This window comes from Garra rufa, unplaced genomic scaffold, assembly GCF_049309525.1.
Source record: "Garra rufa unplaced genomic scaffold, GarRuf1.0 hap1_unplaced_003, whole genome shotgun sequence".
NCBI classification, from domain to species: Eukaryota; Metazoa; Chordata; class Actinopteri; order Cypriniformes; family Cyprinidae; genus Garra; species Garra rufa.
Window position 1 is genome coordinate 11,877,308 of NW_027394278.1, and position 12,321 is coordinate 11,889,628.

General features: G+C 49.5%; 24 non-coding genes across 24 annotated transcripts; 10 read left to right on the plus strand and 14 right to left on the minus strand.

Annotated features, from left to right (window-relative positions):
• The first annotated feature begins 199 nt into the window (after positions 1–199).
• On the plus strand, positions 200–272 carry trnak-uuu (transfer RNA lysine (anticodon UUU)). The gene has a single exon. It is a non-coding gene; the product is annotated as a tRNA-Lys (tRNA).
• A 610-nt stretch (positions 273–882) lies between these two features.
• Positions 883–997, minus strand: LOC141311250 (U5 spliceosomal RNA). The gene has a single exon (XR_012348715.1). It is a non-coding gene; the product is annotated as a U5 spliceosomal RNA (small nuclear RNA).
• A 580-nt stretch (positions 998–1,577) lies between these two features.
• trnag-ucc (transfer RNA glycine (anticodon UCC)) lies at positions 1,578–1,649 on the minus strand. The gene has a single exon. It is a non-coding gene; the product is annotated as a tRNA-Gly (tRNA).
• A 262-nt stretch (positions 1,650–1,911) lies between these two features.
• Positions 1,912–2,027, minus strand: LOC141311172 (U5 spliceosomal RNA). Its single transcript, XR_012348636.1, has one exon. It is a non-coding gene; the product is annotated as a U5 spliceosomal RNA (small nuclear RNA).
• A 251-nt stretch (positions 2,028–2,278) lies between these two features.
• Positions 2,279–2,360, plus strand: trnas-cga (transfer RNA serine (anticodon CGA)). The gene has a single exon. It is a non-coding gene; the product is annotated as a tRNA-Ser (tRNA).
• A 422-nt stretch (positions 2,361–2,782) lies between these two features.
• trnak-uuu (transfer RNA lysine (anticodon UUU)) lies at positions 2,783–2,855 on the plus strand. The gene has a single exon. It is a non-coding gene; the product is annotated as a tRNA-Lys (tRNA).
• A 610-nt stretch (positions 2,856–3,465) lies between these two features.
• On the minus strand, positions 3,466–3,580 carry LOC141311251 (U5 spliceosomal RNA). The gene has a single exon (XR_012348716.1). It is a non-coding gene; the product is annotated as a U5 spliceosomal RNA (small nuclear RNA).
• A 403-nt stretch (positions 3,581–3,983) lies between these two features.
• trnad-guc (transfer RNA aspartic acid (anticodon GUC)) lies at positions 3,984–4,055 on the plus strand. Its single transcript has one exon. It is a non-coding gene; the product is annotated as a tRNA-Asp (tRNA).
• A 437-nt stretch (positions 4,056–4,492) lies between these two features.
• LOC141311173 (U5 spliceosomal RNA) lies at positions 4,493–4,608 on the minus strand. Its single transcript, XR_012348638.1, has one exon. It is a non-coding gene; the product is annotated as a U5 spliceosomal RNA (small nuclear RNA).
• Positions 4,609–4,859: 251 nt separating this feature from the next.
• trnas-cga (transfer RNA serine (anticodon CGA)) lies at positions 4,860–4,941 on the plus strand. Its single transcript has one exon. It is a non-coding gene; the product is annotated as a tRNA-Ser (tRNA).
• A 1,105-nt stretch (positions 4,942–6,046) lies between these two features.
• LOC141311252 (U5 spliceosomal RNA) lies at positions 6,047–6,161 on the minus strand. Its single transcript, XR_012348717.1, has one exon. It is a non-coding gene; the product is annotated as a U5 spliceosomal RNA (small nuclear RNA).
• Positions 6,162–6,564: 403 nt separating this feature from the next.
• Positions 6,565–6,636, plus strand: trnad-guc (transfer RNA aspartic acid (anticodon GUC)). The gene has a single exon. It is a non-coding gene; the product is annotated as a tRNA-Asp (tRNA).
• Positions 6,637–6,739: 103 nt separating this feature from the next.
• trnag-ucc (transfer RNA glycine (anticodon UCC)) lies at positions 6,740–6,811 on the minus strand. Its single transcript has one exon. It is a non-coding gene; the product is annotated as a tRNA-Gly (tRNA).
• A 262-nt stretch (positions 6,812–7,073) lies between these two features.
• LOC141311175 (U5 spliceosomal RNA) lies at positions 7,074–7,189 on the minus strand. The gene has a single exon (XR_012348640.1). It is a non-coding gene; the product is annotated as a U5 spliceosomal RNA (small nuclear RNA).
• A 251-nt stretch (positions 7,190–7,440) lies between these two features.
• On the plus strand, positions 7,441–7,522 carry trnas-cga (transfer RNA serine (anticodon CGA)). Its single transcript has one exon. It is a non-coding gene; the product is annotated as a tRNA-Ser (tRNA).
• A 423-nt stretch (positions 7,523–7,945) lies between these two features.
• On the plus strand, positions 7,946–8,018 carry trnak-uuu (transfer RNA lysine (anticodon UUU)). The gene has a single exon. It is a non-coding gene; the product is annotated as a tRNA-Lys (tRNA).
• A 610-nt stretch (positions 8,019–8,628) lies between these two features.
• Positions 8,629–8,743, minus strand: LOC141311284 (U5 spliceosomal RNA). Its single transcript, XR_012348748.1, has one exon. It is a non-coding gene; the product is annotated as a U5 spliceosomal RNA (small nuclear RNA).
• A 580-nt stretch (positions 8,744–9,323) lies between these two features.
• Positions 9,324–9,395, minus strand: trnag-ucc (transfer RNA glycine (anticodon UCC)). The gene has a single exon. It is a non-coding gene; the product is annotated as a tRNA-Gly (tRNA).
• Positions 9,396–9,657: 262 nt separating this feature from the next.
• On the minus strand, positions 9,658–9,773 carry LOC141311176 (U5 spliceosomal RNA). Its single transcript, XR_012348641.1, has one exon. It is a non-coding gene; the product is annotated as a U5 spliceosomal RNA (small nuclear RNA).
• A 251-nt stretch (positions 9,774–10,024) lies between these two features.
• On the plus strand, positions 10,025–10,106 carry trnas-cga (transfer RNA serine (anticodon CGA)). Its single transcript has one exon. It is a non-coding gene; the product is annotated as a tRNA-Ser (tRNA).
• A 1,036-nt stretch (positions 10,107–11,142) lies between these two features.
• Positions 11,143–11,257, minus strand: LOC141311254 (U5 spliceosomal RNA). The gene has a single exon (XR_012348719.1). It is a non-coding gene; the product is annotated as a U5 spliceosomal RNA (small nuclear RNA).
• Positions 11,258–11,662: 405 nt separating this feature from the next.
• Positions 11,663–11,734, plus strand: trnad-guc (transfer RNA aspartic acid (anticodon GUC)). Its single transcript has one exon. It is a non-coding gene; the product is annotated as a tRNA-Asp (tRNA).
• Positions 11,735–11,837: 103 nt separating this feature from the next.
• Positions 11,838–11,909, minus strand: trnag-ucc (transfer RNA glycine (anticodon UCC)). Its single transcript has one exon. It is a non-coding gene; the product is annotated as a tRNA-Gly (tRNA).
• A 262-nt stretch (positions 11,910–12,171) lies between these two features.
• Positions 12,172–12,287, minus strand: LOC141311177 (U5 spliceosomal RNA). The gene has a single exon (XR_012348642.1). It is a non-coding gene; the product is annotated as a U5 spliceosomal RNA (small nuclear RNA).
• Between the last annotated feature and the right edge of the window lie 34 nt (positions 12,288–12,321).

The window sequence follows — 12,321 nt, forward strand, 5'->3', positions numbered from 1 at the left end:
CATTTACTTCTCTGTCCAGGCCAAAAAAGTGTTAGCAAACTGTTGTGAAAAGAGTCCATTCATTCAATGTCACTGTTCCAAACTTGCCAGGAGAAGCCTATCAGTCTCAGCCCTAGTAGTCTGTGGCCTTCATCCTGCAGTACCGCAAACTTTAAGCAGACAGAGAATGCACATTGTTTGCTGTCATGCACCCAATGCGGCCCGGATAGCTCAGTCGGTAGAGCATCAGACTTTTAATCTGAGGGTCCAGGGTTCAAGTCCCTGTTCGGGCGACAAGCTGTCAGTTTGCTACAGGCCTCCCCTCACAACCGAGTACGAAGGCTATGTGAGATGTTGAATTGAACTGTGACCCCTACTTCTTGGAAGGCACCCTTAAATTTGAGATCCCTTGGCAAACAAGCCAGTGAACCTGTAGGTTGGGGCACTTCTGAGTTTTTTTAAGCAGACTCGGCCGGTTAGTACTCTGCGTTGTGGCCACAGCAACTCCCGTTCGAATCCGGGTCACGGCAGGCTTTTTGTGCAGGCGAACACAACACCGAGCTCCATTCTGCCACCTCCATTTTTCATCTGGGTACAGTGCAAGTTATACTATACCAACAACGCAGGCGGTGGACGCTGGCTTTCGCCGGTCAGAAAAGAATGCTCAAAGTGCACAAGTCACTGATAGGGCCAAAGGAGTGGAAGCCATCTTTGTTTGGGCCCGTTCAGGGTTTGGATCCCGTTATGTACGAGAGAGCGCTGTCTTTTCATGCTGGCTAAAGAAATCTGAAGTTGCGACACAGGAAGCACAAAGGCTGCAAACACAGACCACGACGTGGCGCGCTTCGTTCCACTGCATGTTGGCAGTCGGCCAGATTCACTCTGCTCTTGACTCTCTAGTATAGCTCTGTTGTGAGCAGAGCCCCCAAAAATACAGGTCACTCGGAAATGTTTCTGTCCACGGAAATCTTCAGTAAAAGGCGAAAGATTTATGCGTTGATGAAGAGAAACTCGAGCTATGGCTCCAATCCCTTGGGCCTGTGCGCTCCCTTTGGTAAATCACTACGCTTACCAAGGGTAACCTAGGGTGCCGACGCCTGCCAACATGTTTTTCATCACCACCGTCACTCCAAATGGGAGGAGTACAAGTTACAAAAGTCCCTTCCATCTCCCAATATTCACAAACCCAATCAAGTCAATGTCATCCCTTTTTTCATGCCCCCCGTATGAAAAGTGAAAAAAAAAAACAAATGTAAATAATAAAGTGGTCCAAATAATGACCCCCTGTAATGTGTATCATTCAAGATATTGAGAGACTTAATAAGGTCATGGCAGGTTGATCTGGTTTTTCATGGAGTAATGGCTCGTTTTGGTGGTGTCGGTGAAATCACGCCGGCTGGGGGCGAAGGCCAGCAAGCGCAGCTCCTCGTTATTATAGTGGACAGTATCGCCGCCTGTCACGCGGAAGACCGGGGTTCGATTCCCCGACGGGGAGTCCTAGCTTTTTACTGCTTCTGAACGACTCATCCAAAAGTTTTTGGTGCAGACAGAGGTCACAGAAGCAATTCTGCTTCAACGTCAGCCGGAGCCAAAAGGAATGCGTTGGCCGGGAATCGAACCCGGGTCAACTGCTTGGAAGGCAGCTATGCTCACCACTATACCACCAACGCAGGTGGTGGATTTTAGCTTTTAGCATTCTGAAAGGAATGCTTGAAGCGCACGAGTCACTGATAGGGCCAAAGGAGCTGAAGCCATCTTTGTTTGGATCCCGTCATGTACGAGAGAGTGCTGTCTTTCCACGCTGGCTAAAGAAATTTGAAGTTGCGACGCAGAAAGCGCAAAGGCCGCAAACACAGACCATGATGAGGCGCGCTTCGTTCCACTGCACGTTGGCGGGCGGCCAGTTTGATTCTGCTCTTGACACTCCAGTACAGCTCTGCTGTGAGCAGAGCCCCCAAAAATACAGGTCACTCGCAAATGTTCCTCTCCACGGAAATCTTTAGTAAAAGGCGAAAGATTTATGCGTTGATGAAGAGAAACTCGAGCTATGGCTCCATTTCCTTGGGCCTGTGCGCTCCCTGTGCTAAACCACTACACTCACCAAGGGTAATCTAGGGTGCCGACACCTGCCAACATGAATTTAATGGCCCCCTCACTGTAAATGGGAGGAGTAAAAGTTAAAAAAGAAGAGCTCCTTTCTGCCACCTCCATTTTTCATCCGGGTGCAGTGCAGGTTGTCCGCGATGTCCTATGCTGCCCACATCTAGCCAACCAAAAAGCACGCAAAACACACTCAAGTGTAGTCGTGGCTGAGAGGTTAAGGCGATGGACTCGAAATCCATTGGGGTCTCCCCGCGCAGGTTCGAACCCTGCCGACTACGAAGCGCTTTGCCTTCTTGGCTGTTTGCGACAGCAACTGTGCCTTCTCTACTTTTCCTGGAAGCTGATTTTTTCCCCCCTCTAACTCCAGTTGCTGCACGACAACTGGTCTTCCCACATCTCTTTTCAAGCAGTGTTTCCAAAGAACCAAGTCCAATGGAAGAGCTTTTAGGTGCTCTGATATAACAGTGTAAAAGAAGCCTACTCATTATGAACATCTAGCACCATTTACTTCTCTGTCCAGGCCAAAAAAGTGTTAGCAAACTGTTGTGAAAAGAGTCCATTCATTCAATGTCACTGTTCCAAACTTGCCAGGAGAAGCCTATCAGTCTCAGCCCTAGTAGTCTGTGGCCTTCATCCTGCAGTACCGCAAACTTTAAGCAGACAGAGAATGCACATTGTTTGCTGTCATTCTCCCAATGTGGCCCGGATAGCTCAGTCGGTAGAGCATCAGACTTTTAATCTGAGGGTCCAGGGTTCAAGTCCCTGTTCGGGCGACAAGCTGTCAGTTTGCTACAGGCCTCCCCTCACGACCGAGTACGAAGGCTATGTGAGATGTTGAATTGAACTGTGACCCCTACTTCTTGGAAGGCACCCTTAAATTTGAGATCCCTTGGCAAACAAGCCAGTGAACCTGTAGGTTGGGGCACTTCTGAGTTTTTTTAAGCAGACCCGGCCGGTTAGTACTCTGCGTTGTGGCCGCAGCAACTCCGGTTCGAATCCGGGTCACGGCAGGCTTTTTGTGCAGGCGAACACAACACCGAGCTCCATTCTGCCACCTCCATTTTTCATCTGGGTACAGTGCAAGTTATACTATACCAACAACGCAGGCGGTGGACGCTGGCTTTCGCCGGTCAGAAAAGAATGCTCAAAGTGCACAAGTCACTGATAGGGCCAAAGGAGCGGAAGCCATCTTTGTTTGGGCCCGTTCAGGGTTTGGATCCCGTTATGTACGAGAGAGCGCTGTCTTTTCATGCTGGCTAAAGAAATCTGAAGTTGCGACACAGGAAGCACAAAGGCTGCAAACACAGACCACGACGCGGCGCGCTTCGTTCCACTGCATGTTGGCAGTCGGCCAGATTCACTCTGCTCTTGACTCTCTAGTATAGCTCTGTTGTGAGCAGAGCCCCCAAAAATACAGGTCACTCGGAAATGTTTCTGTCCACGGAAATCTTCAGTAAAAGGCGAAAGATTTATGCGTTGATGAAGAGAAACTCGAGCTATGGCTCCAATCCCTTGGGCCTGTGCGCTCCCTTTGGTAAATCACTACGCTTACCAAGGGTAACCTAGGGTGCCGACGCCTGCCAACATGTTTTTCATCACCACCGTCACTCCAAATGGGAGGAGTACAAGTTACAAAAGTCCCTTCCATCTCCCAATATTCACAAACCCAATCAATTCAATGTCATCCCTTTTTTCATGCCCCCCGTATGAAAAGTGAAAAAAAAAAAAATGTAAATAATAAAGTGGTCCAAATAATGACCCCCTGTAATGTGTATCATTCAAGATATTGAGAGACTTAATAAGGTCATGGCAGGTTGATCTGGTTTTTCATGGAGTAATGGCTCGTTTTGGTGGTGTCGGTGAAATCACGCCGGCTGGGGGCGAAGGCCAGCAAGCGCAGCTCCTCGTTAGTATAGTGGACAGTATCTCCGCCTGTCACGCGGAAGACCGGGGTTCGATTCCCCGACGGGGAGTCCTAGCTTTTTACTGCTTCTGAACGACTCATCCAAAAGTTTTTGGTGCAGACAGTGGTCACAGAAGCAATTCTGCTTCAACGTCAGCCGGAGCCAAAAGGAATGCGTTGGCCGAGAATCGAACCCGGGTCAACTGCTTGGAAGGCAGCTATGCTCACCACTATACCACCAACGCAGGTGGTGGATTTTAGCTTTTAGCATTCTGAAAGGAATGCTTGAAGCGCACGAGTCACTGATAGGGCCAAAGGAGCTGAAGCCATCTTTGTTTGGATCCCGTCATGTACGAGAGAGTGCTGTCTTTCCACGCTGGCTAAAGAAATTTGAAGTTGCGACGCAGAAAGCGCAAAGGCCGCAAACACAGACCATTTTGAGGCGCGCTTCGTTCCACTGCACGTTGGCGGGCGGCCAGTTTGATTCTGCTCTTGACACTCCAGTACAGCTCTGCTGTGAGCAGAGCCCCCAAAAATACAGGTCACTCGCAAATGTTCCTCTCCACGGAAATCTTTAGTAAAAGGCGAAAGATTTATGCGTTGATGAAGAGAAACTCGAGCTATGGCTCCATTTCCTTGGGCCTGTGCGCTCCCTGTGCTAAACCACTACACTCACCAAGGGTAATCTAGGGTGCCGACACCTGCCAACATGAATTTAATGGCCCCCTCACTGTAAATGGGAGGAGTAAAAGTTAAAAAAGAAGAGCTCCTTTCTGCCACCTCCATTTTTCATCCGGGTGCAGTGCAGGTTGTCCGCGATGTCCTATGCTGCCCACATCTAGCCAACCAAAAAGCACGCAAAGCACCCTCAGGTGTAGTCGTGGCTGAGAGGTTAAGGCGATGGACTCGAAATCCATTGGGGTCTCCCCGCGCAGGTTCGAACCCTGCCGACTACGAAGCGCTTTGCCTTCTTGGCTGTTTGCGACAGCAACTGTGCCTTCTCTACTTTTCCTGGAAGCTGATTTTTTCCCCCCTCTAACTCCAGTTGCTGCACGACAACTGGTCTTCCCACATCTCTTTTCAAGCAGTGTTTCCAAAGAACCAAGTCCAATGGAAGAGCTTTTAGGTGCTCTGATATAACAGTGTAAAAGAAGCCTACTCATTATGAACTTCTAGCACCATTTACTTCTCTGTCCAGGCCAAAAAAGTGTTAGCAAACTGTTGTGAAAAGAGTCCATTCATTCAATGTCACTGTTCCAAACTTGCCAGGAGAAGCCTATCAGTCTCAGCCCTAGTAGTCTGTGGCCTTCATCCTGCAGTACCGCAAACTTTAAGCAGACAGAGAATGCACATTGTTTGCTGTCATGCTCCCAATGTGGCCCGGATAGCTCAGTCGGTAGAGCATCAGACTTTTAATCTGAGGGTCCAGGGTTCAAGTCCCTGTTCAGGCGACAAGCTGTCAGTTTGCTACAGGCCTCCCCTCACGACCGAGTACGAAGGCTATGTGAGATGTTGAATTGAACTGTGACCCCTGCTTCTTGGAAGGCACCCTTAAATTTGAGATCCCTTGGCAAACAAGCCAGTGAACCTGTAGGTTGGGGCGCTTCTGAGTTTTTTTAAGCAGACCCGGCCGGTTAGTACTCTGCGTTGTGGCCGCAGCAACTCCGGTTCGAATCCGGGTCACGGCAGGCTTTTTGTGCAGGCGAACACAACACCGAGCTCCATTCTGCCACCTCCATTTTTCATCTGGGTACAGTGCAAGTTATACTATACCAACAACGCAGGCGGTGGACGCTGGCTTTCGCCGGTCAGAAAAGAATGCTCAAAGTGCACAAGTCACTGATAGGGCCAAAGGAGCGGAAGCCATCTTTGTCTGGGCCCGTTCAGGGTTTGGATCCCGTTATGTACGAGAGAGCGCTGTCTTTTCATGCTGGCTAAAGAAATCTGAAGTTGCGACACAGGAAGCACAAAGGCTGCAAACACAGACCACGACGCGGCGCGCTTCGTTCCACTGCATGTTGGCAGTCGGCCAGATTCACTCTGCTCTTGACTCTCTAGTATAGCTCTGTTGTGAGCAGAGCCCCCAAAAATACAGGTCACTCGGAAATGTTTCTGTCCACGGAAATCTTCAGTAAAAGGCGAAAGATTTATGCGTTGATGAAGAGAAACTCGAGCTATGGCTCCAATCCCTTGGGCCTGTGCGCTCCCTTTGGTAAACCACTACGCTTACCAAGGGTAACCTAGGGTGCCGACGCCTGCCAACATGTTTTTCATCACCACCGTCACTCCAAATGGGAGGAGTACAAGTTACAAAAGTCCCTTCCATCTCCCAATATTCACAAACCCAATCAAGTCAATGTCATCCCTTTTTTCATGCCCCCCGTATGAAAAGTGAAAAGAAAAAAAATGTAAATAATAAAGTGGTCCAAATAATGACCCCCTGTAATGTGTATCATTCAAGATATTGAGAGACTTAATAAGGTCATGGCAGGTTGATCTGGTTTTTCATGGAGTAATGGCTCGTTTTGGTGATGTCGGTGAAATCACGCCGGCTGGGGGCGAAGGCCAGCAAGCGCAGCTCCTCGTTAGTATAGTGGACAGTATCTCCGCCTGTCACGCGGAAGACCGGGGTTCGATTCCCCGACGGGGAGTCCTAGCTTTTTACTGCTTCTGAACGACTCATCCAAAAGTTTTTGGTGCAGACAGAGGTCACAGAAGCAATTCTGCTTCAACGTCAGCCGGAGCCAAAAGGAATGCGTTGGCCGGGAATCGAACCCGGGTCAACTGCTTGGAAGGCAGCTATGCTCACCACTATACCACCAACGCAGGTGGTGGATTTTAGCTTTTAGCATTCTGAAAGGAATGCTTGAAGCGCACGAGTCACTGATAGGGCCAAAGGAGCTGAAGCCATCTTTGTTTGGATCCCGTCATGTACGAGAGAGTGCTGTCTTTCCACGCTGGCTAAAGAAATTTGAAGTTGCGACGCAGAAAGCGCAAAGGCCGCAAACACAGACCATGATGAGGCGCGCTTCGTTCCACTGCACGTTGGCGGGCGGCCAGTTTGATTCTGCTCTTGACACTCCAGTACAGCTCTGCTGTGAGCAGAGCCCCCAAAAATACAGGTCACTCGCAAATGTTCCTCTCCACGGAAATCTTTAGTAAAAGGCGAAAGATTTATGCGTTGATGAAGAGAAACTCGAGCTATGGCTCCATTTCCTTGGGCCTGTGCGCTCCCTGTGCTAAACCACTACACTCACCAAGGGTAATCTAGGGTGCCGACACCTGCCAACATGAATTTAATGGCCCCCTCACTGTAAATGGGAGGAGTAAAAGTTAAAAAAGAAGAGCTCCTTTCTGCCACCTCCATTTTTCATCCGGGTGCAGTGCAGGTTGTCCGCGATGTCCTATGCTCCCCACATCTAGCCAACCAAAAAGCACGCAAAACACCCTCAGGTGTAGTCGTGGCTGAGAGGTTAAGGCGATGGACTCGAAATCCATTGGGGTCTCCCCGCGCAGGTTCGAACCCTGCCGACTACGAAGCGCTTTGCCTTCTTGGCTGTTTGCGACAGCAACTGTGCCTTCTCTGCTTTTCCTGGAAGCTGATTTTTCCCCCCCCTCTAACTCCAGTTGCTGCACGACAACTGGTCTTCCCACATCTCTTTTCAAGCAGTGTTTCCAAAGAACCAAGTCCAATGGAAGAGCTTTTAGGTGCTCTGATATAACAGTGTAAAAGAAGCCTACTCATTATGAACATCTAGCACCATTTACTTCTCTGTCCAGGCCAAAAAAGTGTTAGCAAACTGTTGTGAAAAGAGTCCATTCATTCAATGTCACTGTTCCAAACTTGCCAGGAGAAGCCTATCAGTCTCAGCCCTAGTAGTCTGTGGCCTTCATCCTGCAGTACCGCAAACTTTAAGCAGACAGAGAATGCAAATTGTTTGCTGTCATGCTCCCAATGTGGCCCGGATAGCTCAGTCGGTAGAGCATCAGACTTTTAATCTGAGGGTCCAGGGTTCAAGTCCCTGTTCGGGCGACAAGCTGTCAGTTTGCTAAAGGCCTCCCCTCACGACCGAGTACGAAGGCTATGTGAGATGTTGAATTGAACTGTGACCCCTACTTCTTGGAAGGCACCCTTAAATTTGAGATCCCTTGGCAAACAAGCCAGTGAACCTGTAGGTTGGGGCACTTCTGAGTTTTTTTAAGCAGACCCGGCCGGTTAGTACTCTGCGTTGTGGCCGCAGCAACTCCGGTTCGAATCCGGGTCACGGCAGGCTTTTTGTGCAGGCGAACACAACACCGAGCTCCATTCTGCCACCTCCATTTTTCATCTGGGTACAGTGCAAGTTATACTATACCAACAACGCAGGCGGTGGACGCTGGCTTTCGCCGGTCAGAAAAGAATGCTCAAAGTGCACAAGTCACTGATAGGGCCAAAGGAGCGGAAGCCATCTTTGTCTGGGCCCGTTTAGGGTTTGGATCCCGTTATGTACGAGAGAGCGCTGTCTTTTCATGCTGGCTAAAGAAATCTGAAGTTGCGACACAGGAAGCACAAAGGCTGCAAACACAGACCACGACGCGGCGCGCTTCGTTCCACTGCATGTTGGCAGTCGGCCAGATTCACTCTGCTCTTGACTCTCTAGTATCGCTCTGTTGTGAGCAGAGCCCCCAAAAATACAGGTCACTCGGAAATGTTTCTGTCCACGGAAATCTTCAGTAAAAGGCGAAAGATTTATGCGTTGATGAAGAGAAACTCGAGCTATGGCTCCAATCCCTTGGGCCTGTGCGCTCCCTTTGGTAAACCACTACGCTTACCAAGGGTAACCTAGGGTGCCGACGCCTGCCAACATGTTTTTCATCACCACCGTCACTCCAAATGGGAGGAGTACAAGTTACAAAAGTCCCTTCCATCTCCCAATATTCACAAACCCAATCAAGTCAATGTCATCCCTTTTTTCATGCCCCCCGTATGAAAAGTGAAAAGAAAAAAAAAATTTAAATAATAAAGTGGTCCAAATAATGACCCCCTGTAATGTGTATCATTCAAGATATTGAGAGACTTAATAAGGTCATGGCAGGTTGATCTGGTTTTTCATGGAGTAATGGCTTGTTTTGGTGATGTCGGTGAAATCACGCCGGCTGGGGGCGAAGGCCAGCAAGCGCAGCTCCTCGTTAGTATAGTGGACAGTATCTCCGCCTGTCACGCGGAAGACCGGGGTTCGATTCCCCGATGGGGAGTCCTAGCTTTTTACTGCTTCTGAACGACTCATCCAAAAGTTTTTGGTGCAGACAGAGGTCACAGAAGCAATTCTGCTTCAACGTCAGCCGGAGCCAAAAGGAATGCGTTGGCCGGGAATCGAACCCGGGTCAACTGCTTGGAAGGCAGCTATGCTCACCACTATACCACCAACGCAGGTGGTGGATTTTAGCTTTTAGCATTCTGAAAGGAATGCTTGAAGCGCACGAGTCACTGATAGGGCCAAAGGAGCTGAAGCCATCTTTGTTTGGATCCCGTCATGTACGAGAGAGTGCTGTCTTTCCACGCTGGCTAAAGAAATTTGAAGTTGCGACGCAGAAAGCGCAAAGGCCGCAAACACAGACCATGATGAGGCGCGCTTCGTTCCACTGCACGTTGGCGGGCGGCCAGTTTGATTCTGCTCTTGACACTCCAGTACAGCTCTGCTGTGAGCAGAGCCCCCAAAAATACAGGTCACTCGCAAATGTTCCTCTCCACGGAAATCTTTAGTAAAAGGCGAAAGATTTATGCGTTGATGAAGAGAAACTCGAGCTATGGCTCCATTTCCTTGGACCTGTGCGCTCCCTGTGCTAAACCACTACACTCACCAAGGGTAATCTAGGGTGCCGACACCTGCCAACATGAATTTAATGGCCCCCTCACTGTAAATGGGAGGAGTAAAAGTTAAAAAAGAAGAGCTCCTTTCTGCCACCTCCATTTTTCATCCGGGTGCAGTGCAGGTTGTCCGCGATGTCCTATGCTGCCCACATCTAGCCAACCAAAAAGCACGCAAAACACCCTCAGGTGTAGTCGTGGCTGAGAGGTTAAGGCGATGGTCTCGAAATCCACTGGGGTCTCCCCGCGCAGGTTCGAACCCTGCCGACTACGAAGCGCTTTGCCTTCTTGGCTGTTTGCGACAGCAACTGTGCCTTCTCTACTTTTCCTGGAAGCTGATTTTTTCCCCCCTCTAACTCCAGTTGCTGCACGACAACTGGTCTTCCCACATCTCTTTTCAAGCAGTGTTTCCAAAGAACCAAGTCCAATGGAAGAGCTTTTAGGTGCTCTGATATAACAGTGTAAAAGAAGCCTACTCATTATGAACATCTAGCACCATTTACTTCTCTGTCCAGGCCAAAAAAGTGTTAGCAAACTGTTGTGAAAAGAGTCCATTCATTCAATGTCACTGTTCCAAACTTGCCAGGAGAAGCCTATCAGTCTCAGCCCTAGTAGTCTGTGGCCTTCATCCTGCAGTACAGGCAAACTTTAAGCAGACAGAGAATGCACATTGTTTGCTGTCATGCTCCCAATGTGGCCCGGATAGCTCAGTCGGTAGAGCATCAGACTTTTAATCTGAGGGTCCAGGGTTCTGTGACCCCTGCTTTGAACTGTGACCCCTGCTTCTTGGAAGGCACCCTTAAATTTGAGATCCCTTGGCAAACAAGCCAGTGAACCTGTAGGTTGGGGCGCTTTTGAGTTTTTTTAAGCAGACCCGGCCGGTTAGTACTCTGCGTTGTGGCCGCAGCAACTCCGGTTCGAATCCGGGTCACGGCAGGCTTTTTGTGCAGGCGAACACAACACCGAGCTCCATTCTGCCACCTCCATTTTTCATCTGGGTACAGTGCAAGTTATACTATACCAACAACGCAGGCGGTGGACGCTGGCTTTCGCCGGTCAGAAAAGAATGCTCAAAGTGCACAAGTCACTGATAGGGCCAAAGGAGCGGAAGCCATCTTTGTCTGGGCCCGTTCAGGGTTTGGATCCCGTTATGTACGAGAGAGCGCTGTCTTTTCATGCTGGCTAAAGAAATCTGAAGTTGCGACACAGGAAGCACAAAGGCTGCAAACACAGACCACGACGCGGCGCGCTTCGTTCCACTGCATGTTGGCAGTCGGCCAGATTCACTCTGCTCTTGACTCTCTAGTATAGCTCTGTTGTGAGCAGAGCCCCCAAAAATACAGGTCACTCGGAAATGTTTCTGTCCACGGAAATCTTCAGTAAAAGGCGAAAGATTTATGCGTTGATGAAGAGAAACTCGAGCTATGGCTCCAATCCCTTGGGCCTGTGCGCTCCCTTTGGTAAACCACTACGCTTACCAAGGGTAACCTAGGGTGCCGACGCCTGCCAACATGTTTTTCATCACCACCGTCACTCCAAATGGGAGGAGTACAAGTTACAAAAGTCCCTTCCATCTCCCAATATTCACAAACTCAATCAAGTCAATGTCATCCCTTTTTTCATGCCCCCCGTATGAAAAGTGAAAAGAAAAAAAAAATGTAAATAATAAAGTGGTCCAAATAATGACCCCCTGTAATGTGTATCATTCAAGATATTGAGAGACTTAATAAGGTCATGGCAGGTTGATCTGGTTTTTCATGGAGTAATGGCTCGTTTTGGTGATGTCGGTGAAATCACGCCGGCTGGGGGCGAAGGCCAGCAAGCGCAGCTCCTCGTTAGTATAGTGGACAGTATCTCCGCCTGTCACGCGGAAGACCGGGGTTCGATTCCCCGACGGGGAGTCCTAGCTTTTTACTGCTTCTGAACGACTCATCCAAAAGTTTTTGGTGCAGACAGAGGTCACAGAAGCAATTCTGCTTCAACGTCAGCCGGAGCCAAAAGGAATGCGTTGGCCGGGAATCGAACCCGGGTCAACTGCTTGGAAGGCAGCTATGCTCACCACTATACCACCAACGCAGGTGGTGGATTTTAGCTTTTAGCATTCTGAAAGGAATGCTTGAAGCGCACGAGTCACTGATAGGGCCAAAGGAGCTGAAGCCATCTTTGTTTGGATCCCGTCATGTACGAGAGAGTGCTGTCTTTCCACGCTGGCTAAAGAAATTTGAAGTTGCGACGCAGAAAGCGCAAAGGCCGCAAACACAGACCATGATGAGGCGCGCTTCGTTCCACTGCACGTTGGCGGGCGGCCAGTTTGATTCTGCTCTTGACACTCCAGTACAGCTCTGCTGTGAGCAGAGCCCCCAAAAATACAGGTCACTCGCAAATGTTCCTCTCCACGGAAATCTTTAGTAAAAGGCGAAAGATTTATGCGTTGATGAAGAGAAACTCGAGCTATGGCTCCATTTCCTTGGGCCTGTGCGCTCCCTGT